Raw genomic sequence first — 9,609 nt, 5'->3', positions numbered from 1 at the left:
CTGTCATCAGCAGTGGCCTGGAATACCGCGGACCTGCCTGGCTCAGGAACCGGCCACCGAGACCCCAGAGGGCCGGCTCGATTCCCACATTCCGTTGCCCGGCATGTCACCTTGGAGCCAGTTCAGCTCTAAGGAGACCCTGCTTACCTCCACCCCCCCACCCTTGAGAATAGTAGTTGGTCATTTGTCATCCAACATACAAGTGCTCCGATACTCGGATTCCTGTAGCTCAGTGGTTAGAGCACTCGCTTTGCAAGTGAGAGACCTGAGTTCAATTCCAGGCAGGGCGAAACCTTGGGCAAGTTTCCTTACTCCACACGCCTAATAATAATCCCTCCAAAAAAAACAAAAATAATAATAAATTGGTCATTTTCAATCTACGACTGTTTGTGGGACATTGCTGTGCGCAATTGGCTGCCGCGTTTGCCCACAAAAACACGGTCAATTCACTTTACAGTGTGTTCTGTGAAGCGCTTTGGGACGTCCTCCCGACGTGAAAAGCGCTATATCAAATGCAAGGATTATTATTATTATTACTCTGCCCCACGTGAAGGGTGCTAAATAAATGCAGGTTGTTTGAGGTCTCGCTGGGTGGATGGCAGTTGTTGGCGAGTAGCGCACCTCAGCAGGAAATTGAAAATTCACCCACAGAGTGTTTAGGGTTTACCACAAGTGGCTGTTGAGGATGGATAACAATAATCCTTGCATTTGATGTAGAGCCTTTTCATGTCAATAGGACATATCAAAGTGCTACTGTAAAATGTATTGAGTGTATATTTTGTGGATAATGATTTAGCCAATTTGTGCACAGCAAAATCCCACAAATAGCTATCAATTGAATGACCAATTTATCTGGAGGAGTTAGTCAGGCCATGGGATCTTTAATGTCCATCTGATCAAGCTCACGAAACCAGTTTCACAGTTAAAGAACGTCACCTCTGACACTACAGAACACTCCCGGCACTAGTATAGCAGTGTCAGTCTAGACTATGAGTTCAAAGTTACAATGTCAGGCTTGAACCCACAACTTTCTTACTTGGAGATGCGAGTGCTACCAACTGAGCCAGGCTGATGTCTGAATCATTCGAAAGAGAATTGGATAAGCGCCTGAGAAGTCAAAATAGCAAGAGCTATGGAGAAAGCTAGGAAATGGGATCTATAACCAACAATGATAAAGTACCAATCACACAGTTATTATGAGCCAAATGGTTTCTATCTGTGCTGAGAAAGTCTTAAGTACATTTTTGTTTATAGATATATTTTGAGATAGTGGTCCAAGTTGTTTTTGAGCGGCTACTCAGCTTTCACCATAGGATACATGAAAGTGCTCTGGGAGAGACTAACTCATGTGAAGGACGCTATATAAATGCAAGTTGTTGTACATGAAAATTAGTTTGTTAGGTTTGACAGAAGTCATAAGACAACTGCTCAGACCCTTGGGAGTTGTAGAGGAGAGGAATAAGGATCATCCCCAGTGAATGAGCTAGGAGCAACAATTACACAAACTTCAAACTCTCCAAAGAGATCTCAGTTCACACTAGGGTATATTAGGAAATACCATCTTATTAGGTATATACCATTTTAAATGGGATTGAGGAACTAAATCCAGAACAATACTGTTGGTATGCACTAGACCAACAACAAGATTGCATTTATAGAGCCCCTTTCACGTCGGGAGGACATCCCAAGGCGCTGGACAGTTGGGTCAGGACCTGAGCAGGGGGGAAATGGTCAGGGTGAGGGGAGGGAAGGGAGGGAGCGAGGAGGGGGTAGAGCGTCGAGAGGGGAGCTGAAGACACGGTTGAAGAGAAAGGTCTTGAGACCGGCCCTGAAGGAGGAAAGGGAGGAGGCGGCGAAGGCACTGGAGGATGGAGTTCCAGAGCCTAGGCGCTGAGAGGCTGAAGGCCCGGTCACCAATGGTAGGGCAGTTGGGGCGGGGGATGTGGAGCAGATCGGAGCCAGAGGAACGGAGGGTATGGGCAGGTAAGTAGGGGGATAGTAGGTCGGAGAGGTAGGAGGGAGCAAGGCCGTGAATGGCCTTGTAGGTGAGGATGAGGATCTTGAATTCGATCCTCTGGGGGATGGGGAGCCAGTGGAGGCGAGCGAGGGTGGGAGTGATGTGGTCCCGAAGCCTGGTGCGGGACAGTACACGAGCTGCAGAGTTCTGAATGACCTGCAGCTTGTGGAGGGAGGTGCCGGGAAGGCCGGCGAGGAGAGAGTTCCCGTAGTCCAGCCTTGAGGTGATAAAGGCGTGGACCAGAGTTTCAGCAGCGTGAGGGGTGAGGTAGTGCCGTAGTCTGGCGATGTTTCGGAGGTCATGGAAGGCTGTGCCAGTTGTGGAACAGAACGCCGAGGTTCCTGACTGGCTTTGAGAGGTGGAGAGTGCAGCCTTGGATGCTGATGGTGTCAGCGCCTGAGGTGCGGAGGCGCTGACGTGAGCCAATCAGGAGGGCCTCAGTTTTGCGCACGTTGAGCTGAAGAAAGTTGTCTCTCGTTCAGGACTCGATGTCGGACAGGAAGGCTGTCAGGACATCGGTGGTCGTGGAGTTGAGGGTAGAGAAGGAAAGGTAGAGTTGGGTGTCATTCGCATACATGTGGAAGTTAACCCCATGTCTGCGGATGATGTCAAGGGGGAGCATATAGAGGGTGAAGAGGAGGGCACCGAGGACAGAGCCCTGAGGGATACCGCACGAGACAGTGCGGGGGCTGGAGGAAAAGCCGTTTGCAAAGACAAAATTAAGACGGTGGGAGAGGTGGGACCTAAACCACTCAAGGACAGGGCCTTGAAGGTTGAGGTGGGAGGACAAGCGGTGGAGGAGGATAGAGTGGTTGACCGTATCGAATGCGGCCGATAGGTCGAGGAGCCAGAGGGAGCCCTGGTCGCAATGGTCAAGATGTCATTAGTGACCTTGACCAGGGCGGTTTCCGTGCTATGGGCAGCACGGAAACCCGACTGGAGGGGTTCAAAAAGTGAGTGGGTGGAGAAGAAAGAGCGTAGCTGGGAGGCGACGACTCTTTCGAGAACCTTGGATATGAAGGGGAGGTTGGAGATGGGCCGGTAGCTTGATAGCTGCGATGCATCAAGGGAAGGTTTTTTCAGTATGGAAGTGATGGTGGCAGTTTTGAGGGGAATGGGAACAGAGCCAGAGGAGAGGAACAGGTTAATGGTGTCTGTGAGAAGTGGGACAAGGAGGTGGAGCTGGTAGATAAGGAGTGGAGTGGGGATGGGGTCCAGGGAGCAGGTGGTGGGTTTCAAGGACAGGATGAGTTTGGTGACAAGAGGGTGGGGTAACGGGTTTGAAGATGTGTAGGGGAGGATGGGTAGAAGTCGGAGTGTGGGAAGGAAGGGGTGGGGATTGGGTGGAAGTAGGAGGGTCAGTGACCGCGGAGCAGATTCCCTTGATTTTGCACAGGTTGCAAGAGAAATTTCAGGAAAGAAACTAGGAAGTATTTATTTTCCCCAGAGGGCAATTGACAAATGAAACAAGTTATTAGGCAGGGTGGTTGAAGTTAGGACACTGGACTCATTAAAAAAAAGCGTGATGCTATGATGGGGGGATGATAGATTATTCTGGAAGGATAAGATAAAATGATCTGAAGGCCTTCATTGAAGCCTTTGTTATGAACTCCTCTTTTATCTCTTCCTTAATGCAGTAATTCAAATCACTCTGAGACCTGTCTCCCTCCAACATATCAAGTCCAGCACTTTTTACTATTAGATTTGAACTTTATTGCATCAGGTGACTGTAGTGAAATGCTGGTGGTAATTGTGATTGGACATGATGAACTTTTATCAAGTACTGTATTAGTTTATATGTGATTTTCTTTTTCTCTAGCAAATTGGAATTATATCACGGAATCAACCATGTAACAACACTATCAAACTAAATCCTTCATCCTTTTTTGTTTGATTTATGCTTTACTACTTTAAATACTGTTTGCTTTTTCCTTTGTTTCATCATTTTCTTTCTCTCATTAATAGTATAGGTTAAGAAAGAGCTGTTTGGTTCACTTTCCTTCTTTGAATTTGGGTCTGAACCCTTTATTATTGATTTCTGACCCAACTGTACAGCGCCTTGGGACGTCCTCCCGACGTGAAAGGCGCTCTATAAATGGAATCTTCTTGTTGTTGTTATTATTGATTTTTCTATAGATCACGTTAAACATACAGTATTAGGTTTCAGTTTATTTATACCATTAGAATCTTGAATAAGATTTTCGATGAGCTTTCTCTTGTTGCCATTTTTTCACTAATGGCGGTACGATGCCTGTTCTTTGGCACCATGTTTTTATTGAGTTGCTAACTATGCCGAACCAGAGTGCTACCAATTTTATTGGTATTTCCTAATGTGCCCTTGTGTGAACTTAATCCAGGATTTGTGCCTTATTTTCCTTCATTGCCCATTCCCTCCGCTCAGCCGGCTTCGGCCTGCTCCACGTCCCCCGACCCACCCGCCCCACCATTGGCGGGAGAGCCTTCAGCCACTCTGCCTCCAACCTCTGGAATTCCATCCCACAGTCACTCCTCCTCGCCCCCCCCTTAGCTTCCTTCAAGTCCCACCTCAAGACCCTCCTCTTTGCCCATGCCATCAGCCATCCCCCTTCCCCTTCCTTCCCTTCTTCCCCCCGACCCCAGCTCGGGTCTGAAATGCTGTACACTGTCCAGCACCTTGGGATTTCCTCCCGACGTGAAAGACACTATACAAATGTAATCTTCTTGTTGTAGACTGTCAGTTACCTCTTTATGCAAACTATCTAGTCTTCCTAGTTTATTATAACCTGAAAAAGGCAGCCTGTCTTTCTCTTCTGAATATAGATACAAATGATTAATTTCAGATATCTGCCATACCTTGGTCATTTGATATATCCTATTTGGAATTGAGAAGCGTTGAGAATTGTTGCCTTAACCATCTGTTTGCTGCAGATTTAGTGTTAAGAGTTTAATTGTGTTTTATATTCACTACAATCTTAATTTAACTTTCTATCTTAGCTCTCTTGATCAGCCTCTTATCCTTCTTTACTTTTGATCTGTCTGGATTTGGATGTGACAATCTGGCTTCTGGAAAGGCTGAGAAAAAAATCTAAAATGGAAAGGGACATTAAAGAGCCTAAAACTGATTGAAAATGCAAAGAACTGCCATCTTCTTTCAAAAGTATTTCCACCTGCAAAATGGCAGATGGAGGAGGAAGAAGAAAGTAGATACAGCCAAATCTATTCAAGCAACCTCCTCTATTCAGCAACCACCACCTGTTAACAACTTCCCTTGTTAATCACCCTGGGACAGCCCCGTTTGCCAATGAATCCTAAATTCCTGACTGTCCAGCTCTTTGGGACGTCCTCCCGACGTGAAAGGCGCTATACAAATGTAATTTTGTATTATATTGTACTTAGACCACCCTTATATAAAGGCTACTTTGGCCCAGTCCCATGAATGATTGTTAAAGACAGGTTTGACTCTAAATGGGTTAAAACATTGTTTGGAAAGGTAGGATTAGATAGTAAAAATGAAATTAAAAATAGAATAAGAGGGAAGGAAAATGGTTAATGAAAGCCGTATTGTAGCTTTAATTAATCACAATTATGGGTTAAAAATGCAATGGGAATTAATTTTATAAAGTTTTAAGCTTGGTTTATGGAGTTATTTTACACCAGTGCAAGCAGCCACTAGGTGGCAGCCTTCCTCTCTCAGAAAATGGAATGTCTTTTTACAAGATCAGTTTGGATGAAGAAAGCCCTTTGGCCCATTCGATTCCATCCATCCAGAGTAGGATTACCGTCATCCAATCACAGCATTAAGCTGCTTTTTAAATGAGTCCAGTGTCCTGGCCTCAACCACTCTTGTTGGCATGAGTCTGCAGCCCGTGTCCTCTCCCACACTAGGCTCCGCGACCTTATCACCCCCATCCTTGCCCAACTCCACTGGCTTCCCATCACACAGAGGATACAGTTCAAAATCCTGGTCCTCACCTTCAAAACCCTCCATGTCTTGCTTCCCCCTACCTCTCCGACCTCCTAACCCCCTACCACCCTGTTCGCTCCCTCCGCTCAGCGGGCTCCGGCCTGCTTCACGTCCCCCGCCTTGCTCACACTACTATTGGCAGCAGGCAGGCCTTCCGCCACTCTGCACCCACCCTCTGGCCTCCATCCCCCAGTCCCTCCGTCTCGCCCCCTCCTCGCCACCTTCAAGATCTACCTCGACCCTCCTCTTCGACTGGTCAATTGAGGAGAAGCAAAATCTGTGTTTTCCTTCTCAGAAATCCATTCTTTTACTGATCCCATCCAATTATTGCTGTGGATTACATATTACAGCATATTATATATTACATATACATCTGTTATATGGATATTGAAAACATCCGCTTGGCTGCATCGTCCTCTCCCCACACCATGTCCCCTTCAACTGCCCCCTGACCATCCACACCACCTTCTCCCTGCGCCACAGCTCCTGCCACTCCCCACTCCTTATACCCCACTGCCCTCATTTCTCTCTCCTCCCTCTCAACCACAATCACTCGGATGAAGTTCACCACTGTTGCCTCGACCACCTCCCACCCAGCTGCTGGTCACTCAACTTCCCCTTCTCTCCCACCTGCTGGCCGACACGGTCAACCAACCTCTCTCCTCAGGCTCTATTTCACTCCCTCTGAAAAATGCTGCTATCACACCTCTCCTCAAAAAACCACCCTCCATCCCTCTAATCTCTCACACTACCATCCCATCTCCATCCTACCCTTCCTTGCCAAAGTCCTGGAACGCATTATTGCAGGTCAATTTCTGTCTCACCTCCCCCTCCACTCCCTCCTCGAGTCCCTGCAGTCTGGTTTTCGCCCTGCCCACAGCACAGAGACAGCACTTGTCAAAGTCACAAACGACATTCTGTGACCAGGGCTCCCTCTGCCTCATCTTCCTGGATTTCTCTGCCACGTTCGACACAGTCGACCATGCCATCCTCCTCCACTGCCTCTCCCTCATCCACCTTAGTGAGATCGCACTCGCATGGTCCGAGTCCTACTTTTCCAAATGCCTCCATTTCATCTCGGCAAATGGTTTCTCCTCCTGCCCTAGCCCCGTCACCGGTGGGGTACCCCAGGGCTCCATCATTGGCTCTCTTTTCGTTATCTATATGCTCCCTTTGGGCGATGTCATCCGGAGACACTAAAGTGTGTGCAGGCTTGCACGTGAAATAATTTGAGTGAGTTGCTAGTTAGCAGGCCCTTGGCACTGATGGTGCTGAACTGTGCTCCGAGATGAGTTGGAAGGAGGAGATGAAAAGGGAAGTGTGGATATGTGAATGTATAATCATGTAGTTTTGGATCGATTCAAAATGACATACTGTGAAACTGTCTGTTTGAAGGAGTTGATACAGGATGTGGTGAGTTCAGTTAGTACTCCAGGCTAGTATGGTAGATGTGAACAATTATCAAAAGGCTAAATTATTGCTGTTAATCTCCATTGAACAGAATTTTAAAGCAATTATGTGCTCCACTTCCTGGAAATAATTAACTGGTATCATTTAGTGTGCAGCTAAATATAGTACCATGCTGCTATGCTGTGGAACATTATGAAATTCTAACTCATTCCCACTAGACAGCACTGGTGAGTAAGACATCTTTCTGCTTGAAGTCGCTCTGTGAACCACAGGAAAAATAAATCAAAATGAGATTAAGGAAATATGGAGTGAGAAAAGGGCTTGCACAACCCATCAAGACCATTCCTTCCACAGACCACGATATATATCTACAGCTTTTTTTGTGAACATCTGCTTTTTTCTTCTGCAACAAGGTTGGCAGATATAGAGATGACATGCAAGATACCTTCTATGATTCTAATCGGAGTCCTTTAGCTCAGTGGTTAGAGCACTCATCTCGCAAGCTAGAGACCTGGCTTTGATTGCTGGCAGGGCAAAACATTGGGCAAATTTCCTTACTGCATGTGCCTCTTTTACCAATCAGTAAGCAGGAACCCATTTGTTAGTCGATTGGCGGATCGCTTTTCTGAGGGTAATAATTATTTTTTTAAAATTTGGTCACTCAATCCACAACTGTTTGTGGGACACTGCTGTGCACAATTGGCTGCTACGTTTCACCCACAAATACATAGTGAATGCACTTTACAGTATGTTTTGTGAAGCGCTTTGAAACCTCGGAACCCAGTGATAGGGTGCTCTATCAATTGCAAGGATTATTATTATTATTACGCATAGGCTTTTTAATTTAAAAGTTAGAATTTTAACAACTTATCTAACATTTTATTTACAATCCATAGTTGTAAAACTCATCTTAAAAACCTTTCTGACTGTCCACTCAGTCACCCACGTATCTATTGCCCACCTTGAACAGGTTCCTACTTCATCTCTGTAAAGCGCTTTGAGATGTTTGCTAAAAACAAAGAAAAATTGCTAAGTGAAAGGGGTGTATGTTGTTCTGGATTTGTTTACAATTGCATATTACAGTATGTCAGGAGTCCTGGGTATGGATCTTTTGACTTCCTGTCAAGGTTCAAAATAAGCCTGCACTGCTCTCTACCTCACTATTTCTTTACAGATGCTCAGGGATACTTGTAAACAAATCCATATTGTTTTATGAACTATATCAAAGCCCAAAGCAGATAATTGTGATCCATTATGTAAAATTATCTATCTGGATCCAATAGAGGTAAAAATATGCTTTGATATGCAATCTAAAAAAATTTCAATATAGTTTAGCGTTTGTTCTGATTTTTTTCTGAGATTTAGGATTCAAACCAAGAGAGAGATTCACAGAACTGAATTGTTTCTCACTAGAGAAATGAAAATTAGTAATCCATGTCTTTAAATGCTGAGTCTAGAGGTGACAAAAGAATGGGTGAGGATTTCAGTTGCTTCGGGGATGAGGTGGCAGAGTTGGGGATGTTGAAGGGATGGACGAAAGCAGACTTAGTTAGAGCCTGGAAGAAAGGCTAGCAGGAGAGGTAAAAATCAAACAAAATACAAAGATTCCTCACAGGATCTGTGAGTAGGAGTGAACAACCAATGGTCAATGATATGGTCAGTACCCTTAGTGAAGAGGCACTGATGGAAGCTGAGCAGGACAGCTTAACTTTGCTGATGTTGAGTTGGAGAAAGTTAGGCTGATCCTGAATTTTACAGGCAGTGATGGCGATAAAGAAGAGATTATCAATGGAGATGTAAAACACAAACTCAAATGGAAATGCTGAGCATCAGAAAAGCAGGCCTGTATATATTTTTAAGAAATGGGTGGTACTGTCTTACAGGATATAAACACCGTCACAAGTCTCTGTTGACTTTATAAATTACTTGACCTTCTCGTTGATTTTGATTCATCAAAAAACACTGATTGTTTTGCAACCTTATAACACACTAGACCATAGTTTATTTTCTATGTATACAGTGAGTTAGAATGGAAAAAGTGTAACATAAACTGGTGTTGAATTTGTTAAAACAACAGTAATATGTTACATTTACTGACTTGCATCAATTTGATATGATACAATTCACATTTCTGGGAATTCAATAGTCTTTCAAAATTAAGAGTTTCTTAATTTCAAATGTCCATATTGCATTGTTTCATGGAATATAGTTAAAAACAGGGATAATTCACAGACAAAAT

This window comes from Callorhinchus milii, unplaced genomic scaffold (assembly GCF_018977255.1).
Source record: "Callorhinchus milii isolate IMCB2004 unplaced genomic scaffold, IMCB_Cmil_1.0 Scaffold3, whole genome shotgun sequence".
Taxonomy (NCBI): Eukaryota; Metazoa; Chordata; class Chondrichthyes; order Chimaeriformes; family Callorhinchidae; genus Callorhinchus; species Callorhinchus milii.
Note: the sequence above shows the minus strand (reverse complement) of the source record.